Below are 19583 nucleotides of genomic sequence, written 5' to 3'. Positions count from 1 at the left end.
CAGTCTTCTTCAGGGATAACCTCTTTATAGGTTATCCAAGCGTAAGCAGTCAGCCATAAACATACATACACATATGAGCAACACTAAACAGACTCAAAGGCGTGCGTACAAACACAGACACAGACGACACAGACACAGACACAGACACAGACACACACACACACACACACACACACACACACACACACACACACAAACACACAAAGACAGGCAAGGGGAGGGCCCAGAAGGGGCTGGCAGAGGGGTGGAAATGATTTAAATATAGAGGCTCATGTATCCATTTCTAAAAAAAAAAAAAAATCTCATATTTTAAAAAGAATGGGAAAAAATCAGAACCATGATGCAGGTTTTTTCCTTTGTGGATGTTAAGCAAATTTGTTTTCAGGGACCACCATCCCTCTCTGAGAAGCTATATACTTTAGAGCTTTTCAATAGGCTGTGACCAGTAAGAGGCACAAGTTCCGATCTGAACAGCTGTCATGGCGAGTGCTTCTGGCAGTCACTTAACCTCTGTTTACCCTTTCTTCTTTGACTGTGAAAACAGCTGGCAGAGTTGTCTTACTGTGTTTAGCTGCTCAAGGGGGACCCCAGGACAATGGTTACTATGCACTGCAAATGCTTCGCATTTATAATAGTAGACCACAAGGGGAAGAATGTGAAGTTGAAATGGAGAAATAGTATGCTCTGGACAATTTCCTACATATGCAATTTCTATCTATTTAGATCCCACTGGACTCTTGTCCTATAAATGGAAATAAGAGGAAAGGACCTTTACCATCTCTCTTTGACTGCCAAGCATTTAAAAAGATATTAAAGAGAATACAACCAACTGTGTTGGTTAGTTTTTTTCTTTTGTCAACACAAGCTAGAGTCATCTGAGAAGAGGAGACCTCAATTGAGAAACTGCTTTCATTAGATTGACCTGTGGCAATGTCTTGATTGATAATTGGTGTGGAAGGGCTCAGACCACAGTGGGCAGTGCCATGCCTTGACAGGTGGTTCTGGGGTGTGTAAGAGCACAAACTGAACAAGCCATGGGAAGCGTATCAGTAGGCAGTGTTCATCTGTGGTCTCTGCTTCAGGTCCTGCCTGGCCTCCACTCAGTGGACTCTGACTTAAGATATGTCCGCCAAATAAATTCTTTCCTCCACAGGTTGCTTTAAGTCATAGCTCTTTTGTTTGTTTGTTTGTTTGTTTGTGTTTTGAGGCAGGGTTTCTCTGTGTAGTCCTAGTTGTCCTGGAACTTCCCCTGTAGATCAGATTGGCCTCAAACTCTGAGATCTATCTCCTAGGTGCTAGAACTAAAGCATGCATCACCACTGCTATGCCCTTGTATTTATAACTGCAAGAGAAAAGCAAACTAAAGCACATATTACAGGGACTGGGTGGAGGGCTCACCAGGTAAAAGTCCTTGATGCATAGCCTAGTGGCTTGAGCTTGATTCTCAGAGAAGAAGGAGAGGACCTACTGCACAAAAAAGTTGGCACATGTAAAATGGCCATTCTCTCTCTCTCTCTCTCTCTCTCTCTCTCTCTCTCTCTCTCTCTCTCTCTCTCTCTCTCATTGGAAAACGTGCCTAACTAAAGACATGTTTCCCTTTCTTCCATCCCCACCATCTCTTTCAGCATAGATTTATTTTGAAAATTGTCTACATTTTTAAAGGATCGCCCAAAAGATCTTGCACAGAAATGCAAAACTTTCTAAATTCCTGCCAGAAGCTACAGACTCTAAGAGCAGCTTTGCCTGGGACTCATTCTGAAGCCTTGAGCACGTCATTAACTTCATTAACAGTTTCCTGTGTATGACAATGCAGCAGTATTTCTGACCCATTTCACACAAATGAGAGGGATAACTAATGATAAAGGAGTCTGAAATATTAATTTCTGCACAGACTACAAAATATCATGGAGGTGTTTTTGGCCAGAGGAAGTATGGTGTCAGTTTGGACACATCAACTAGGAGAGGATTTCGTAAGAGATATTGATGGCACAGCATCTTCAGTCAGTGTCAGCATCCACAAAGCAATGCACTCGGCTTCTGCTTGCATGTCAAAGCAACTTCTCCATTTGAGGGTTAGATTGGTACAGGTCCAACCATGATAAAATGTGCTAACAGAAATGGGTAGGGAAGAGCAGTTTTTGTTCCACAGAAACTTGGGATTTCAACATACATTCTCAGAAGAAAAACTGTGCTCAATTTCTTAAAACTTTATACCAGTAAGGATGAGCCGGATGAGACACTCTAATGACCTTGAGAAATGATGGCCCAGTGAAAAACTACAGAAGCTGGCAAGGAATTGACCAAGAGAAATTCAAAACAAGCACATACTCCTGGTTTTAGAACTTCGTAATGAAGCTGGACATAGTGAGGCCCGCTTTTAATCCCAGCACTGGAGTGACGGAAACAGATGGATCTAGAATTTGAAGCCAGCCTTGTCTACATAGTGAGTTCCAGTTCAGTTGGAGCGACATGGTGAGATCCAGTCCCAAAACAACAAAACAAGACGCCCTTACGATGAACAATCATGAGGGTTTAGGCAGCCACTGAGAAAGGGAAGGTCACATGTTGGGCAGGGGTGGGGAACTAACTCCACTGTGGAGCTCTCGAGCAGTAGAAGCAATGGGATCTCCATGTGCACACACAGAAACTCACTGTTGGGAATTGACTCAGTTATGGAGGCCAAGAACTCCTACAATCTGTTGTTTGTCAGAAAATCAGTGATTTAATGTTTCTCCTTCCCTAGAGACCTAAAAAATCAGGTGAGCTGGAGTCACAAAGCCACATCTAAACTCAGGAAATGTGTAGTGCTCCAGCTCAAGCAGGCAGGAAGAAAAATGAAATTTTTTGTGCCCTTAAACCTGCACAGAGTGGAAGATGCTCATGTTAGAGAGGGCGGTCTATTGAGTCTACCTATTCCAAAGCTACCCTTATCCAGAAACCACTTTATTTCAGCTTACAGTTTTTGGCCGTCATGTAGGAAAATCAGGGCAGGACCTTCAGGGAGGTATCTGAAGTCAGGAACTCTCACTGGCTTGTTCTTGCAGCTTGCTTATCAGGACCTCTTGCCCAGGGGTAGCACTATCCATAGGTGGGCTTTGCCTTCTACATCAATCACTAATCAGGAAAATGCCCTACTAATGCCTTGCTTATAGGCAATTGGATGGAAGCATTTTCTCTCCTGAGGTTCCTCACCCCAGATAACTAACTGTAGCTTGTGTCAGACTACTCAGGACAGCACCATGGAAAGATCAAGAAATAATGTTTAATCAGGATATACTGTGCCTTGGTGAAACTGACACATAAAATTAACTATCACAGGTAGAGTTAGAACAGGAAGAGTTTCAGGCTATGTGAAGAAGTCCTCCTCTTTGGAAATCCAGTTGCTGAGACTGGGAGTTTTGGGGTGATGGGGTTTGCCCCATTAGCCACTTATGAAGCTTGAGCGAGAGCTAGCACAAGACCAGGCTTTTGGAAGTCCCTCTAGTAACAATACTTACTAAGCCTTATTGAATACAGTGTCTACCTTAATCCTTTAACATGTAAGGACTCCCCTTGCTCAGAATTTCTAAGTCTAGGAATAATGTAGGCTGTGTACTCGAAGGCCCAAAGTTCCTCATAGGTGCTGGAGGTAATACAGGGAAATGTATTTTGCCATTGGAAACTACTTGAACACATTAAGGAAGAAAATACATCTTAAACTCGTACTGCTTCGCTTTCACGTGAAAGACTTGACCCATATCTTTCCTGATTTCTAGCACATCACATTGCAATGAGTGACTGGTAACACTCAAATCAAAACGAAGATAGAGAAGACCACAGGAAACAAACAGAGCTTTAAATCCAAGCCATTTCCAGGTCTCACTGTAAAGCTCCTAGAATATTTAGGCTTCCTAGAAATTGATGTTCATCACCCAGATTTTAGACTTAATGGGAGCTAGTTCCCTAGAGGCAAAAGTATTAGAATAATAACTGGCCAGTCAAGGACTGAAAAAATGGATTTTCCCTTAGAAAGGAATTTTATCAGTAGTTACTATGAATACCCCAAATTGTGACAGATTTGCATGTAAGTGTGCCAAAGAAAAGTAGCTCTGATCTATAATACACAAAATTTTTTATTACCCAGGAGAATCTAGGTACTAATGTGAGTGGTATTACATCTGTGAAATCCTGAAACCCACAAAGGATTTGAAGCTATAAAGCCAAATAAAACATAATACAGAAGGAAATGATTTTGATTATGTAACATTTATATATAGCATCTCATTTTACAATTTTAAATTGCTTTTCAGTCATTGGTTTATTCTCCCTGCACACCTGGGGAGTATGCCTGTGCTGTTATCCTCTGTTCATAGCAGAGGCATCTGAGGCTGAGAGAGACAAGGGGTTTGGTCCAAAAGCACAATAGGGACTCTGTACAAAATTGTTCATTCAATCAGATGCCTATTCAATACTACTTTTGGCAAAGCACCAACATCTGTGCGGTGGCAGTGCACAATCATAGGTACCTTATGTGTGGCCACTCTCTTGCAGGAACTTGTGTTCTGCTGGACCAGGAATTGATCTGTCAATCAAAGGTGCCCCAGTGAGAAAGGACCAAAATATAGAGGAGGAGGAAGTGAGAGTATGCTAAGGTTCCTGGAGACAGTGGGATTCGAACCCACTGAAGGTTGGGTCAGTTTTGACTAATGGGGCTGTGGGTTGTGGGAACGGCAGAGACCTGAAGGTGGGGAAATAATTTAACACAGTATTGGAGAATGTCCAACTATAGCAGAATAGTTATTGGGAAAGGACCAGAGGGTAGAAAGGAACAGGCTTTCCAAGTAATTTAAATGGCCATATAAAGCATAGGAATTTCAAGCCTATGGGTGGGCTTCAGGGGCTGGCCTAGACATCTCTGATTTCTCTTATTTGTTCATTATTCCAACCGTGGTTATATGCTGGCATTTTTCTGCATATTAGCTTTCCAAACTTCCCATCAATCTAAAAAAGTATATGTATTCTCTCTCTCTCTCTCTCTCTCTCTCTCTCTCTGTCTCTCTCTCTCTGTGTGTGTGTGTGTGTGTGTGTGTGCATGCATGCATGCATATGTGTTTCCAGGTGCCTACAGAGAGCACTGGGTCCTCTGGAGCAGGGTTTACAGGTTTCGTGAGAGTCCTCCATGAGATCGCCTAATAACTATGAGACATGGAACTCAAAAGCGGGACCGCTGACCTCCCACTTGGGAAGGACAGGTGCAGATGATTCTGGAGTGTGTGGGCACTTAGGATACCCAAAGAATAGCACAGTCTCTTTCCTAGCTGAGTATTTTTCCCAGAAATAAAATAATGCTTTAACATTCTGGGTGTTTTATGTCTACATCTAGCTGGAGGGTAAAAAGAAAGCATTTTCCTCCCCACCTCCACTCTACAATTACAATGGCCTTCTTCTTGTGGATACTGCATACATTCCAATCTTAGCCTAGTCTTTCTGCTACTTCAGAATCTTTCTCAAAACACTGGTCATTTCACTCACTAGTCCCTGTTCTTAGCATTGTCCATTCATTTTACCTCTGTCTAGCTCTGTTTAAATCTCTACCCCTTAAATCTCTCCTCCTCTCCCCTCTCTCCACCCCAGATCTCGAGATCTAGGGTGTTCTTCAGCATTTTTACAGTTTAATAATTCAAATTAAACAATAGGAATATCATCATTCACCCACAAATATTTTTGAATGAAAATTTTGTTGATTTAAATCTTCGTGCAAGGAAGAGAAACTCCAGAGAGGTTATTTAGATAACATAAAATTTAAAGCACAAAAAAATTTATGTGTGTCAAATAGTATGCTTTTCACTGATCTGACTTAGGGAAAGAGTTAAAAAAGAAAGTTCTTACCAATAACCAGTAAGAAAAGCCTCTAACAAATAGGCACCATAAATGCTGGGCCAGACAATTAGCAAACTGTCTGAACAGGGCCCTCTCCTTGCCTTTTTATCCTCTAGTGATGTGTCTGGTTCAGCTCAGATCATATGACCCAAGTCTTCACGAATAGTTAAGAGGTTTTCTGTGTTTCTTTTAAAGAAGTTGAAAGAGAAAGCAAAGTTAATGTACAAAGATGATTAAATTTCATCTGAGATTTTACGTTTTCCCCTTAAGAGATGTGGAGAGCATGCATTAGGCCATAAACTTGTGCCTGAATGCTGTCCAGTCTTAAAAGTGCCATGACCCTGTCTTCCAATTTCAAGAAGAGCAGTGGGGTAGGACACTGGTGGCCTACGTGTCACCAAGGAAGGTGACGGAATGAATACATATGCCTAGGCTTGTAGGTCTGCAGAGCAGAGAACACTTACTTTGAGATATTGGAAAAACAGAAATTTGAGAGACTCAGAGGGAATCATATAACCTATTCTAATCATTTGCATCTCTTTACAAAGGGAAAAATCTACAATACACACTTCAGGGGATTTTCCATATTAGTTGAAGAAAGTGTTAAAGATACTTAAGTGAATCCCATTGAAGGCATTGATTAGCATTAATAGCTTCTGACTATTGCAATGAAGTCTATGTGGCTATTTCTTCTCCTAAAATGTTCAACAAAAAGTACTGAGATCGTGAGGTAGAAACATAATTTATTTTAGAACAGTAGTTGCACATATTCTCCCTAACCAACCAAGGCTCACTGCACCAAAGCTCTTTCTCCCCTGGAGTCTTTGAGTGCTGACCAGAGTCTAAAAGCTGTCACAGGGTGAAAAATAAAAAGGGGTACATTTCAACTTGCCTGTTGCCAAAGGTTAGTCCAAGAGTCCCTATAAAATTAGCACATCAGCTAACCAAATCCTGGGGGTCTCTGTGGGAGGCTGGTGTTCTTGTGAGTGAATCACTGAATTACAGAAACTCCAGGTAACCTCCACAGCGAAGGCTGGCGGTGTTGCCCACAGATATTAGAATCTTTTATAAATCTTCAAATTAGCCAAAGAAACAGTTCTCAGAAATCCAACCTAAATTCCCGAGGAGGTATGAGTGAGATCCAGATCAAGTGGCCCAGAAAGGGCCTCCTCACATTCACTAGAGTGGAGAGTCACAGAAAGCATGGAGTTGTGGACTAAATCATTATAAAGTGGACCTGGCCCTTTAAACTTTGACCTTTTCAAAGCAATATGTAGAAATATTTTAAAATCCAGGCTTGTTTTCTGTCTCCTTTTTTCCAAGAAGCCGAACACACACAAATGAGCTATTAGTTGAGGGCCAACATATTTATAAAACCTACCTAGATCCCAGGTTACAGAGTCCTATCTCCTCATTCTTACCCAGCTTCGTCATGAAATAGAGGTGAAGGTCTCGCTGACCACATATTCTTTCTGCCACATGGGAGACATGAGGTTAAACGTTGCTGTGCAGAAGAGATCAGTGAAGTAGAATACAACTCCCAGCTTACATCCACAAGGATAAGTGATTTCAGCTGAATGACCTGTGAGCATGCATAAATAATATCTAAGAACAGTCTTTTTTTTCCAATGAGAGCATTTATAGGCATAATCTCTAGTTGCTTCTTAGGTTGATAAGAGACAATTAGCAAACATTACAGGGCTTCTTTTTGTAGTTTTTTTTTTTTTACTGGATTGTCTCCCTGTGACCATGGTTTGTGTCTCCTTGTTTTGGTAGTGAGAAGGAATATGTTGATGTTGGGGAAGGATTTTTCAAATGATGGTAAAGGTCACAGGGAGGCCTGCTTAAGTGTTTCTTTTGGTATTTGTCTTAAAAGGCTGTGACTAGGACTTCACACCTGTCTAATAAGCATGCCTGGAACATTTTTGTGTTTGGTGACTGCTTTATAGGCCTTCATTAGTCTCCACAGTACCCCTTGAGGGTGGGTCAAGTATCACCACCTACAGTTTACATATGAGGAAATTTAAGACACAAAAGGATTATGTGATTTGTACAGGGTTACCCAGCATGTGACTCTAGCTAATAAAAGATGACTGCAAACTCTTTCCAAATAAAAAGAGCTTACAAATATGAAGTAGCTTTGGTGGCAGCATAATCTCGGGAAGAGTTCTGACTGGAACTGGGGCTGGCACTCCATAGCATGAAGTTTCCCAGCTGCAGGCAAGTTCTGAAATAGTCATTCTCAAACCAGAAATGTCCGTTCATTTATTTTTATGAGCATATGAATACCCCACCCTTACTCAGCCTCTAGACTCATAAATGATGGGTGGGAGCTAGATTATCTGTCCCTTGAAAAAGCTCTTGGTTGGGAGTTGGAGGGAGAGGTCTGATGCTCCGCCAGAATCAACAACCACTACTCCAGAATCCAATCACAAGCTAAGTACAACCACAAAACACCATGGTTCCATTTAGGGAAGGATGCCTGGGGTCTTCCAGGCCTCTGACCAACCAGATCATGATTATTTTCAGCAAGAGAACCACATGCATGAAGTAACTTTGACACCCATACATTGTCCCAGGAAGTCATGTAGAGATTAAAGTTTATTTGAGAACCATCAGTCTTTGAGATTATAATTTACTGATACACTCCAGTTATTATTTGGTTCATTTTAATGTTCACCCTAAGTACTTTGTGTTTCTTCTTCCCAATCCACATAGGGAGAACCAATAATACTTGCTCATACATCCTCCTGTCAAACATTTATCACATGCTTGCTATGTGGAGATTATAGAGTGAAAAATAATTATAGGTAAAACCAAATTAAAAAAAAAAAAAACAAACTAAGACAAAATGCCCTAGAATAGTAGGTCACACATACTTACTAAATGATAATAAAAAGTAAAAATAAAGTGTTAAGTAGACACTCTTCATAACTTCTTAAATGCCCATAATCTAGAAATGCATAAATAAATACAATAAAGTAAGGCTGACATGTCTAGCATGTGTACGGTTTGATACCAAACACAAACTATCACCCCCAAAAGCCATGATATGGTGGGATGGAATATGCATACACACTATAACAGAGATGGGCCTGGAAGACATTATGCTAAGTAAAAACTGCCATGCTGAGTGAAATAAAAGAGTCAAAGGGTGCATGTTTTATCATTCCATTTATATGGAATGCCCAGAATACGCAAATGTATGGTGGTGCCAGACTGGAAAAAGGAAGGAGGAATGTGGGCTGGCACCTAATGGACATGGGTTTCTTTGAGAGGTGGTGAAAAATGTTCAAGTCTGTTGATTATACTACAAGCTAGTCAATTTTTAAATTTAAATGGAAGAATCATGTAGTTTTGTAATATGTTTTAATGAAGGAGGGAGAGACGGAAAGAGAGAAACAGACAGAGACAAACCCTGAAGGAAGGGGTGATTACTACGGACTAGAAGAAAGTAGAAAATGTTGTGAAGGAAGTAGCATTTGAGCTGAGTCAACAGGTGACCTTGTAAGTCAGTCGTGCTCAAAGACACAAAAGTGGGGGGTGGTGTTTTCATGCAAGGGCAACTTGCATGAAATACAAATTACCTGGAATAGTGTTTAAGGCACATGAATGGGATAGGTGGTGGGTCTGGATGTCACCCTGAACCCCAGAATTTGGTTTTCTCTTCTTTCATTGGAGATGGTGGGGTGAGAGAGCAGTAAGGAAGAAAGGTTACTGAAATGTGTGAGTGAGAGGTGGGATGTAGGCCGGAGATAAATGTAAGAAGATGGTTAAGTAGAATTATAAAACTCACTGACACTGGGGTTGGGGGAGAAGCAGGTGAGAGGACTGGAGTTATTTAGAATCATAGTATTCAAAATGTTTTGTTCAAATGACACCCAACAACTCTAGCTGTTGAACACCTTGCTGACAAACGTTTGGTTGCAGAAACCCCAACATTTTTAAACTAAGGAATGTGCATTATGCATCAAGGGTGGACAGAGAAAGAAAATAGTATCCTACCATTCTGTGAGCCCTTTGAAAACAGACCTTCCCTTGTTGATGAACTGGTCTTTTACGGCCTGTCCTAAATGACTAAGTATTTACCACTTACTCAGATAGCTTCCCTAGAAACACTTCCTTTGGTGTGAGCAACTTGGATTTACTGCCCTGGCAACACCTCCCATCCACCACCCACACTGCAACTTGGCCCAGTCCTTGTCAACAGGTGTTCGTGAACTTCATTTTGTTTTGTTTCTAATAAAGGCGCAGACTCTGAAAAGCATAGGCTAATGTATCACACGTCTGAACTCTCAGTGGGGAAGATCTGAAATGGAGAAGTCTCAAGGACAAGGGGGACAAGCACTGCTGTTTCAGTCATGTAAGGCCTCACCCGTGCTTTCCTCTAGGAGGAGAGGCAGCCAGCTCTGAGCTTCTAGTGACTGCCGGCATGCCTTCTGGGGATCTATCTGGTGAGGTTCCCTCTGTAGGCTTTGGAAAGTGTTGCAGTGGCACAGCCTGCTGTTTGTAGAATTTGAGAACAGTGTCCCCAAAGACGCCCTACAAGGAGTTTACCGAGCAGGCTGCACCATTTAGAACAGCACGCAGGGAGATGTGCCTACCTGAGCCCGTCAGGGAACAATGATTGCAAGTCATTTTCAAATGACAGTTGTTAGCAGAGCTAATGACAACAGTCTCAGGTGAGAATAGAAGCAGTCACCTTTGAGAGCTGGCATCGCAGGTTCAGATAGGGGAGTCTCAAGGAAGCAACAGGCTTCTTCCTACCAACTACTGCTGTGGAAACGGCAGGGATAAGGACCAGAAGGGTCAGATAAAGGTTTAAATAACATGGCTCTTATATTATAACATGGCTATGTGGAATTAGTTAGTTAAATGGCTGCCACTGGTTATGTGGGGAGTAATTAAATAAATAAATAATAGGACTGTCCTGTAATTTGTTATATAACTAGTTTCGGCAAGAGGTCACTTTTGTATGATTTTCACACAAACGTCCTTAGTACTAAGGTCACATTGACCATCTTTTAAAATTTCTTAGCTCTTTGAGACACTCAGTCTTTGTCTCCTCCTAGTCCAGGGTCAGTTTCGTCAGGGGGATAACCATGCTTCACCTTCCATTGCCTCTGAATAGTTCTGTGGTTTGCTCATATGTAAAAGGTTTGGCCTCTAGATTATGGTACACTGCGGACTGGTGGAACTTTACAGGGGTGGGGCCCAGTGGGAGGGAGGTAAGTCATTGGGGGTGTATTCTTGGGAAGGATGGCTATGCACATCTTACTACCATCTAGTACTTTGCTGTGGCCCAAATGCAGCCGAGCTGACTAACAGTGTATTAAAACCTCCAAAATTATGAGCCAAGATCAGCCTTTCCTCTTTTAAGTGTATTATCTCTGTCTGGCTATTACATCGGCAGGAAGCTGACCACCACACTCACGGAAGTGCCTCTTCCCAGTTTATCAGCCTTGGCTGATCTGGAATTTAAGAGGTCCTCCTGCCTCTGCATCCTGAGTGCTGGGTTTAAAAGCTTGGACCACCACAGGGCCAGAACACCATTTTTTTTTTTTTTGTAACTTTGTTTCCATTGTGAGGTGTGGAATCAGGTGAGCCTGAGGAATCAGAGAGGCCAGGGCACTGTGTCGAAGGCTGACTGTGAATTGTTCTCACAGGCGTTGTGTTTGAACACTTGGTCCTGACATTGGTGCTATTCTGGGAGGTTGTAGAAACTTCAGGGAGGTGGAGCCTAGCTAGTTCTTAGGTGTTAGTCTACCCTCGCTTGTCTTCTGCTTCCTGGTCTACCAAAATGTAAGACGCCTACCACACATTCAAGCCCGATGTGGATGGAGCCCCTCATTCATGATTTCCTCACCATTTACTACATCCTTCTGAGCTGCTCTCCTCAGCTATTTGGACACTGACGGAAAGAGTAACTAATACCTCTGTAATCATCCTGTCTCCAAGTTTTGTGTCTCTCATTAGGAGGATCTCTCTGTTCTGTGGGCCACCTGACTTGGCCAACCGAAAGCATCCATCCCCTGTCAATCCAGGATGTCAGAGGATACTCCCTGAACAGAATTCAAAAAGCCAGTGACAAGCCTATGTTGACCATGTCTACTGAGGTCTACAACCATGTTCTTAGTTCTGATGAAAATCAGTGGGCTTCTAACTGAGCAAGGCATGTTCTCTGATATGATAATGCTGTGTTAGTGATTAAAAAGAGGATCACATTGTGGGTTTGGTAAGGAAAAAAAAAAAGACTTATTTCCAAGGTTTAAAGGTTTATCTTTTGCAGAGAGAAAAAGAAAAGATATCAATGAAAAATGATCATGCCTTGTGAACAGAAGGAACCAGTCCTGGTTTCAAAATAATGATGAAGATTTAGGATTGCAAATCCTTGGTTTAAAGATGATGATTTGATAGTAGCATGCCAGTGGGACGATCAGACCCTTAACTGCTCCCTTATGGTGAGGCAATGTCTCTATTCAAATGAACATCTTGTATTGAGTGTTTAAAGCTCCCTTCTTTTCTCCTCCCCATTATTTAGGCTTTTTTCCCCCTCAATTGTTCAGCATAACTAGAGTCTTAAGCAGGGAATTGCACATAATTATAGGTTCTGCACCAGTGGCAAAGTGATGTTTCTTCTTAAGTATTCAAAATCGTCAACTTTACTCTTCTTCCCTCCATTGGACAATTGAGTTTAAATGGCAAGAGTGTCCTCTTGCTACCTTTGAAAGCATCATTTGGCCTCACTCTGTGCAGATTACAAACATATCAAAAACTATACAATATACTCTCCATGTAGAAACAGAAGATACCCCTATACACAAATGGGGTAAAAGAAGGAATATCTGAGCTCGGTTTTGTCTGCTAGTAAGGCAAGGAGCTTTAAGAGCTGAAAGTCCCTGAGTCCACTGGACAGGTTGTGGCCTGCAAGTTCCAGCAGAGAGGCTATCCTGTGCTGTCAGGTGAGAACTCTGCAGCACCAGCCATGGCCCTCTCCACCTCTTCTCTATTACTGCCTTTGAGAAATCTGACACTGCTAAACTCCTAACTTGAAGATGCTTCACAGAGCAGGATCCTTGCCAAATTCAGGGCTCTTGCTAGTTTGCAAGGCAAGAGATGCCGCGTAGAATAAACGACTACAAGCCAGTAGTCACAATGGGAATAAATCCTCCAATTTGTAGTCTCTGAATGTCTTAATTTCTTGAACCTTTAGAGTGAGACTGGCTTTAAGAATAAATTTACAAAGTAATATTGGATGAGCTATAGTTAGACCTCAGCTCCTCTGGCGGTTCTTTCTCACTCCCACCCCAACTCTGTGTCTGTCAGCATCTATTTGCTCTTCATGGTATTAAACTCATGACAAAGAACACAGAGCAATGCTTTACTTACTAGGCCAAGGAGTAAGCTGTTCTGTGTAAGGGTTTCCCAACCAACAGTTAGCTTAGTGCTTTATGTATTTGAACACTTTTGACTCCTTGTTTTCATTTATTCTCTCTGCATGTGCGCACATATGTGCCATGCCTATGGAAGTCAGAAGACAACTTGTGGGGGTTGGTTCTCTCCTTCTACCCTGTGGGTTCTAGGAATTAACTCAGGTGATCAGGCTTGGTGGCAAGCATGTTTACCCACCAAGCCATCTTGCCACCCATTAAGTCCCCCCACCCCCATATTTATTTCATGTGGTGTGTGTGTGTGTGTGTGTGTGTGTGTGTGTGTGTGTGTGTGAACAGAGAGGACTTTTGGGAGTTCTCTCCTAATATATGAGTCCCAGATACTGAATTCAGGCCACTGGGCTTGACAGCAAGTGCCTTTATTTACTGGCACTAAACTCATCTCACTGGTCCCTTTAGCATTTTTTTTTTTCTCAGAGCTGAGGACTGAACCCAGGGCCTTGCGCTTGCTAGGCAAGAGCTCTACCACTGAGCTAAACCCCCAACCCTTCCTTTAGCATTTTTGAGGAAGTTTTAAAAAATAAAATTTTTTTCTCTTGCCTCAGTGGCCAGTGTATGGGATGACTTTGTGGTGGCAATTCAGGATGGCTGGGACCTTTTGAATAACACAGTCCTGCAGTGCTGTCAGAGTTCTGGAGGGGATTTACAACATGTTGGTGGATGTAAGTAGCTTAACTTGGTCATAGATTCAACTTGCCTTTAGCTTAGTATCATCTGTACATCCTGTGGTTAGAGAATCATTCAAGGGTCTCTGTTATCAGTCTACCCTGTTCTAAGGACAGAAAGTGTTCCATCACTAAGACCTCATACAAAGCATTTCAATGTAAAAAGGGTATGTTCCTGACTCTCATGAGGTACCCTGGCTGGACTTGTTTCTATTCTATTGACAGGCATTGTGTTTCAGTGTTGCTATTCCCCAGCTGTTGTACGCCTCTAATATCTCTTCTCTTCCTGAAGGTTTACGTTTCAGGTTTCCCAACTCAGAATGTAAGCTATAGTAGTTATATTCTTTCAACCAGAGGGATGTTAAAATGCAAAGTATCAGTGCCTAAACCAGAATGACCAAAGGCCAGTTTTTGTGGGCTCTGCTCCAAGGTCAATGTCATTCTGTATTCATAAACAGCATATCTGTGGCATGTACATAGGGTCATAGTATAAAGTATCCTGGTTTCCATGGTAAATAAGCACAATGTGTGTGACAGAGGGCTAATATCCAAAATTTACGAAGAACTCAAGAAATTAAATACCGACAACCCAAATAATCCAATTTAAAAATGGGGCAGAGAGCTAAAAAGAATTCTCAACAAGGAATCTCGAATAGCTGAGACGAATTTAAAGAAATGTTCAAAGTCCTTAGTCATCAGGGAAATGCAAATCAAAACAACTCTGGGATTCTATCTTACACCCATCAGAATGGCTAATACCAAACATTCAAGTGATAGAACATGCTGGGGAGGATGTGGAGCGAGGGGAACACTTCTTCATTGCTGGTGGGAGTGCAAACTTATACAACCACTTTGGAAATCAATTTGGCAGTTTCTCAGAAAACTGGGATTAAGAGTTCTACCTCAACACCCAGCTATGCCACTCCTGGGCATAGACCCAAAAGATGCTCCACATCCTACAAAGACACTTGCTCAACTATGTTCATAGCAGCTTTACTTGTAATAGCCAGAAACTGGAAACAACCTAAATGTCCCTCAACTGATAAAGAAAATGTATTCCATCTACATAATGGACTACTATTCAGCTATGAAAAACAAAGATACCATGAATTTTGCAAGCAAATAGATCTTGAGAATATCAAACTATGTGAAGTAACAAAGTCCCAAAAGGACATACACAGTATACATTCACTTATAAGTGGATATTAGCCATAAAATACAGTATACCCATGCTACAGACCCAAGGAGGCAGGATAGGAAGGAGGGCACAAGCAAGGATGATTGAGCTGCACTTGGAAGGAGGAATGGAATGGTTGTGGAAGGTAGAAGGAGGGAACTGGGTGGGAGAGGGGATCAGGGGGGAAGTTGGGGGTTTGTGGTGGGGTACAGAGAGGGGCAGAGGGTGGCTAGATGGCCATGAGAATGAATGGAAATCTGCAACCAGTGGGGGGGTTGGGAGGTCTCCAGGAAGAGACAGAGACCTAGGATAGGGGAGGTTCCCAAGAATTAATGGGGTGTCCTTAGCTGTGACTCACAGCATTGGGGATATGGAACCTGGGGAGGCTACCTCCTGTGGCCAGGCAGGAACCTCAGTGGAGAGACAGAGGCACAAACCCACCCACAAAACTTGTGAGCCAAAACTTACCCTGTCTATAAGAAATGTAGGGACTAGGGATGGAGCAGAGACTGAGGAACAGCCAATCAACAAGCAGCCCAACTTGAGATCCATCCCATGGGGAAGCACCAATCCCTGACACTATTAAAAAAATACTGTTATACTTGCAGACTGGAGTCTAGCATGGCTGTCCTCTGAGAGGCCCCACCCACTAACTGATTCAAAACAGTAGACGGAGCTTGGGAACTCTAATGGAAGAAAAAGAGAAAGGATTGAAGCCTCTAAGGAGATAGGAACTCTACAGGAAGACCAACAGAGTCAACTAACTAATCGCCCTTGGAGCTGAACCACCAACCAAAGAACATACACGGGCTTAGGCCTCCCTACAATTATGTAACAGATGTGCAACTTGGTTTTCACGTGGGTCCTGACCAGCTGGAGTGGGGGCCATCCCAAAAGCTGCTGCCTGTATGTGGGATACGTTCTTCTAGCGGGGCTTCTTGTCTGGCCTCAGTGGGAGATGAAGTGCCTAGTGTTGCAGAGACTTGAAGTGCCAGGATGGGGAGAGGGAGGAGATAACCAGGGCACCCCACCCACTCAGAGAAGGGAAGGGGTTGGGAGATGGGGGAAGAACTGTGGGAGGGGGAAGTGATCAGGATATAAAATGAATAAGGAAAAGAAATGGGTACTTTCTAAATCACTGACTCATTTTACTGTAATTCCTTCCAGTCTACTTCTGTTCTTCCAATGTCAACAACTGCATCTACTTCCTATTGCTATGGTAACAATTGAGAACAATTTTGGTGGTTGAAAAGAACACAAATGTATTAGTAATTTTTCTCTTCCTCTGACTAAATACTATGACCATAAGCAACCTACAGAAGTTTCTTTCGGGTTATGGTCCCAGAGGGAGTGCCCATTATTGTGAGGAAAACATGACCAGTAGAGTAGGCAAGTAGAGTAGGAAGCTGAGAGACCACACCTCAAAAACACAGGAAGCAGGAAAAGTGGAAGTACAAAGCAGAGCAAGGCTGTAACCCCCTCAACCAGCCCAGTGGTGGACTTCCTCCCAGGCCACACCTAAAGGCTGTTACCTCCCAAACATCGCCCCTAACACATGAGCCTGAGGACAACGTTTTTCATTCAAACCACGTCAGGAATCTCGAAGTCAAAAATAACTAGCAGTGGACTTGAGGTGTCAGCAGCGCTGTTCACTCTGAAGGTTCTAGATCAGTGGTTCTCAACCTTTAATACAGTTCATGTGGTGACCCACAACCATAAAACTGTTTTGTTTCTACTTCCATAATATTTTTGCTACAGTTAAGAATCATAAACATGTTTTCAGATGGTCTTAGGCAACCCCTTGAAGGGGTCATGATACACAGGCTGAGAACCATGCTCTAGGGAGCTGTTGTTGACCTTTTGCTTTTTCTAGTGTCTGAAAACCACTAAGATTTCTAAGTTTGTGACTTCTTTCTTCTATCAGGCTACCTGACCTCTTGCTTCCATTGCCACATGCCTCCTTTCTTTTCTGCAGTCAAACCTCCTGTCTCCCTCTTAGACAGACATGAGATTAGATGTGGATAATAGAATTTCTCCATGTTGAGATGCACCACACTTTCAAGTTTTATAAGCAACATCCCTAAGTCTGGGAACAAGGACCCAAGTATCTTGGGGAATATTCAGTTTATGGCAGAGCCAATTCCCTTGTTTTAACTCTGAAGTCTCTTCAGTCCCTGTCCTAATTCTCTTGACATTTCAAACTATGGTACTGTAGAAAGCTCCTCTTCTAAGGAGACAGTTGGATTCCCATTGATGTAGTGCTTTTCCTTCTTGAATGAAAGCCCCTGGGAGAAGGATCTCTGGCTATCAGGTTTGGTGTGCTAGCCCCAGTGCTTGGAACAGTGCTGGTGTTATCAAATCACAGCTATCACATAACAGAAAGTGGATCTGCTCCTATCTTTCCCAGTTCTGTCATCTCTCATCCCAACCCTGGCACTTCCTCTATTTCTGTGTGCAAAGATGGGTATACTCCAGGTACATGCTCCTAATATGCCAAGTGGATGAAATTCTTACCATACTCCGTGGCTCTTAAGTCGCACCCCAAACCTAGACCCATGGTTTGGACTGTAGATTTTAATCTATTCCTGAATGCCCCACACTATGGCAGATTAACCGTGTTTCATGTTCTCTAGCACAAACACAACCAAAGCCTAACGTTGTTACCCACCCTCTGTCTCAGGGAATAAGTACCTGGCTTTATTCAACAACCAAAGCAAAGACACTGGCCATCCACTGAGCCCTCCCAAACCTCTATCACTGCCTTCCTAAAAATCCAATCAGCCATGAATTCTGTCAACCTGCCTTAAATTCTTGAAAAGTTTTCTGCTGAATATTCTGGTTCAAGTCTTCTCTATTTCTCTAAAGTGGGATATAAACGAACTTACCACACTGACTCTCTTGACTTTGATGAACATACCAAAATGACACACTTAAATGTTTTTGCATGAATACCAGTTACTGGTCACTATTTCCTGCCCTGCTTCCATTTTCTGATGCATGAACAGGGACTATGATCGTGGTCTGCATGCTACATGATCTTGGTTACCACACCAACTGGGCCAGGGACTTACCTCTGTCCCAAATGTGGCTTCTCTCAGTTTTAGTTAACCACCTTACAAACCAGGTGGCTGGTTGTAAAATATGAAGAAAATTTCTCAAAGTTGAGAAGATAAGCGGAGTTGGCCATAAGCTGCTCAGAGCTTTGTAATGTTGAATGGACATCTCAGAAGGGATTATGGGTATGGGCATGCTGCAGCTTCGTGAAAAGGATGTATGAGCAGAGGAGCCTGGAGAGAATGAAAGAAAAGGACGCCTGGGCACTGTGCCAGGGCAGTAACCGTTTCCCATGGTTCATAACAGCATGTTGAATTGTGATTTCTGTTGTAGATGCCCATGAAGTTGTTACATTATTAAACCCAAACCAACCCCAAACCCTCCTTTGAGTGAATCTAGTTTTCTCAAATGTGTCCAAGCTGTGTTTCCTTAAGTCCTTAGCACCTTACAGTGAGGGACTGCATGACTGAGAGCAGCAGCAGAAGGATCCTTCTGATCCTTCTTAAAGGATTAGTTAAAGGGAAAGAAAAAGGGAATCTGCATCACTTGGAGGGTAGACATTGAGCCTATGCTATAATCTTTACATAAGTGCACACCGGTCCACAGATAGTATGTCAGACAAGTACCTGTTGCTACAAATATCACAGGAAAATGCCCGTAGGGACACTCTGATACTCGTCAACAGTGCATAATCAAATTGTTATTTAGATACCTCATTTCAAGGCATCTACCTTTCTTTCTCTTACCACCTACTGGGACCAGAGGAATATCAGGAATCTTTAACACATAAACCACCTCTCTCTCAAATGGAAGGTAAACTTGTTGAAATTTATAAGTAAAAAAAATAAAAACATTAGGCCTATGTAATCCATGCTCAGGATATCAGCTATAATGAGATTGTATGTACTATTATATATAATGTACATGTAGTTAAAACACATATAATTAACTTTATACTGAAGGTACCATACACCAGCTTTCTTTCATGCTTGGCTCCCATTTGGTCAGACACACAAATACACACACACACACACACACACACACACACACACACATACTTCTCTGGACAAACAGCATTGTAACTTCCTTTATGACAGCAAATACGCTTGCTGATCCATCTCTTAAATGACTACCAAGAACATAATTAGACTACTATGTTCTTACTCAGTACTTATATCCAGCTTTCTGATCTTCTCACAGCCCTCTTTTGCTACCTGGTGACTCCACACTTTTAACTTTGGTGGGAACTAAGTGGGAGCCCACCTTTCTTACCTTGTTTTTTTCAAACCCACTCAGTATCTTCTCCTCAGTCTCCCACATTCCTTGATATGACCTAGCAGTTTATGGACTTAGCATTATTTTTTTTTTATTGTTTTA

General features: G+C 42.3%; 1 protein-coding gene across 2 annotated transcripts in view; it reads right to left on the bottom strand.

The window, feature by feature from the left end:
* Marchf3 (membrane associated ring-CH-type finger 3) overlaps nucleotides 1-19583 on the bottom strand; it is a 188899-nt gene that overhangs the window by 156273 nt on the left and 13043 nt on the right. The window contains exons 1-2 of one of the 2 annotated variants that reach the window (XM_032885971.1): nucleotides 18224-18375; nucleotides 7281-7441 (exon numbers count right to left, since the gene is read on the bottom strand). The gene's annotated coding sequence lies outside the window, so the exon portion shown is untranslated. Of the gene's footprint in view, nucleotides 1-7280; nucleotides 7442-18223; nucleotides 18376-19583 lie in introns of those variants that run through there. The other variant, XM_032885970.1, reaches the window with a different exon arrangement.

Source organism: Rattus rattus, chromosome 15 (assembly GCF_011064425.1).
Source record: "Rattus rattus isolate New Zealand chromosome 15, Rrattus_CSIRO_v1, whole genome shotgun sequence".
In the NCBI taxonomy this organism is placed as follows: Eukaryota; Metazoa; Chordata; class Mammalia; order Rodentia; family Muridae; genus Rattus; species Rattus rattus.
The sequence above is the reverse complement of the archived record's forward strand: the minus strand, read 5'-3'. Positions and strand labels throughout refer to the sequence as shown.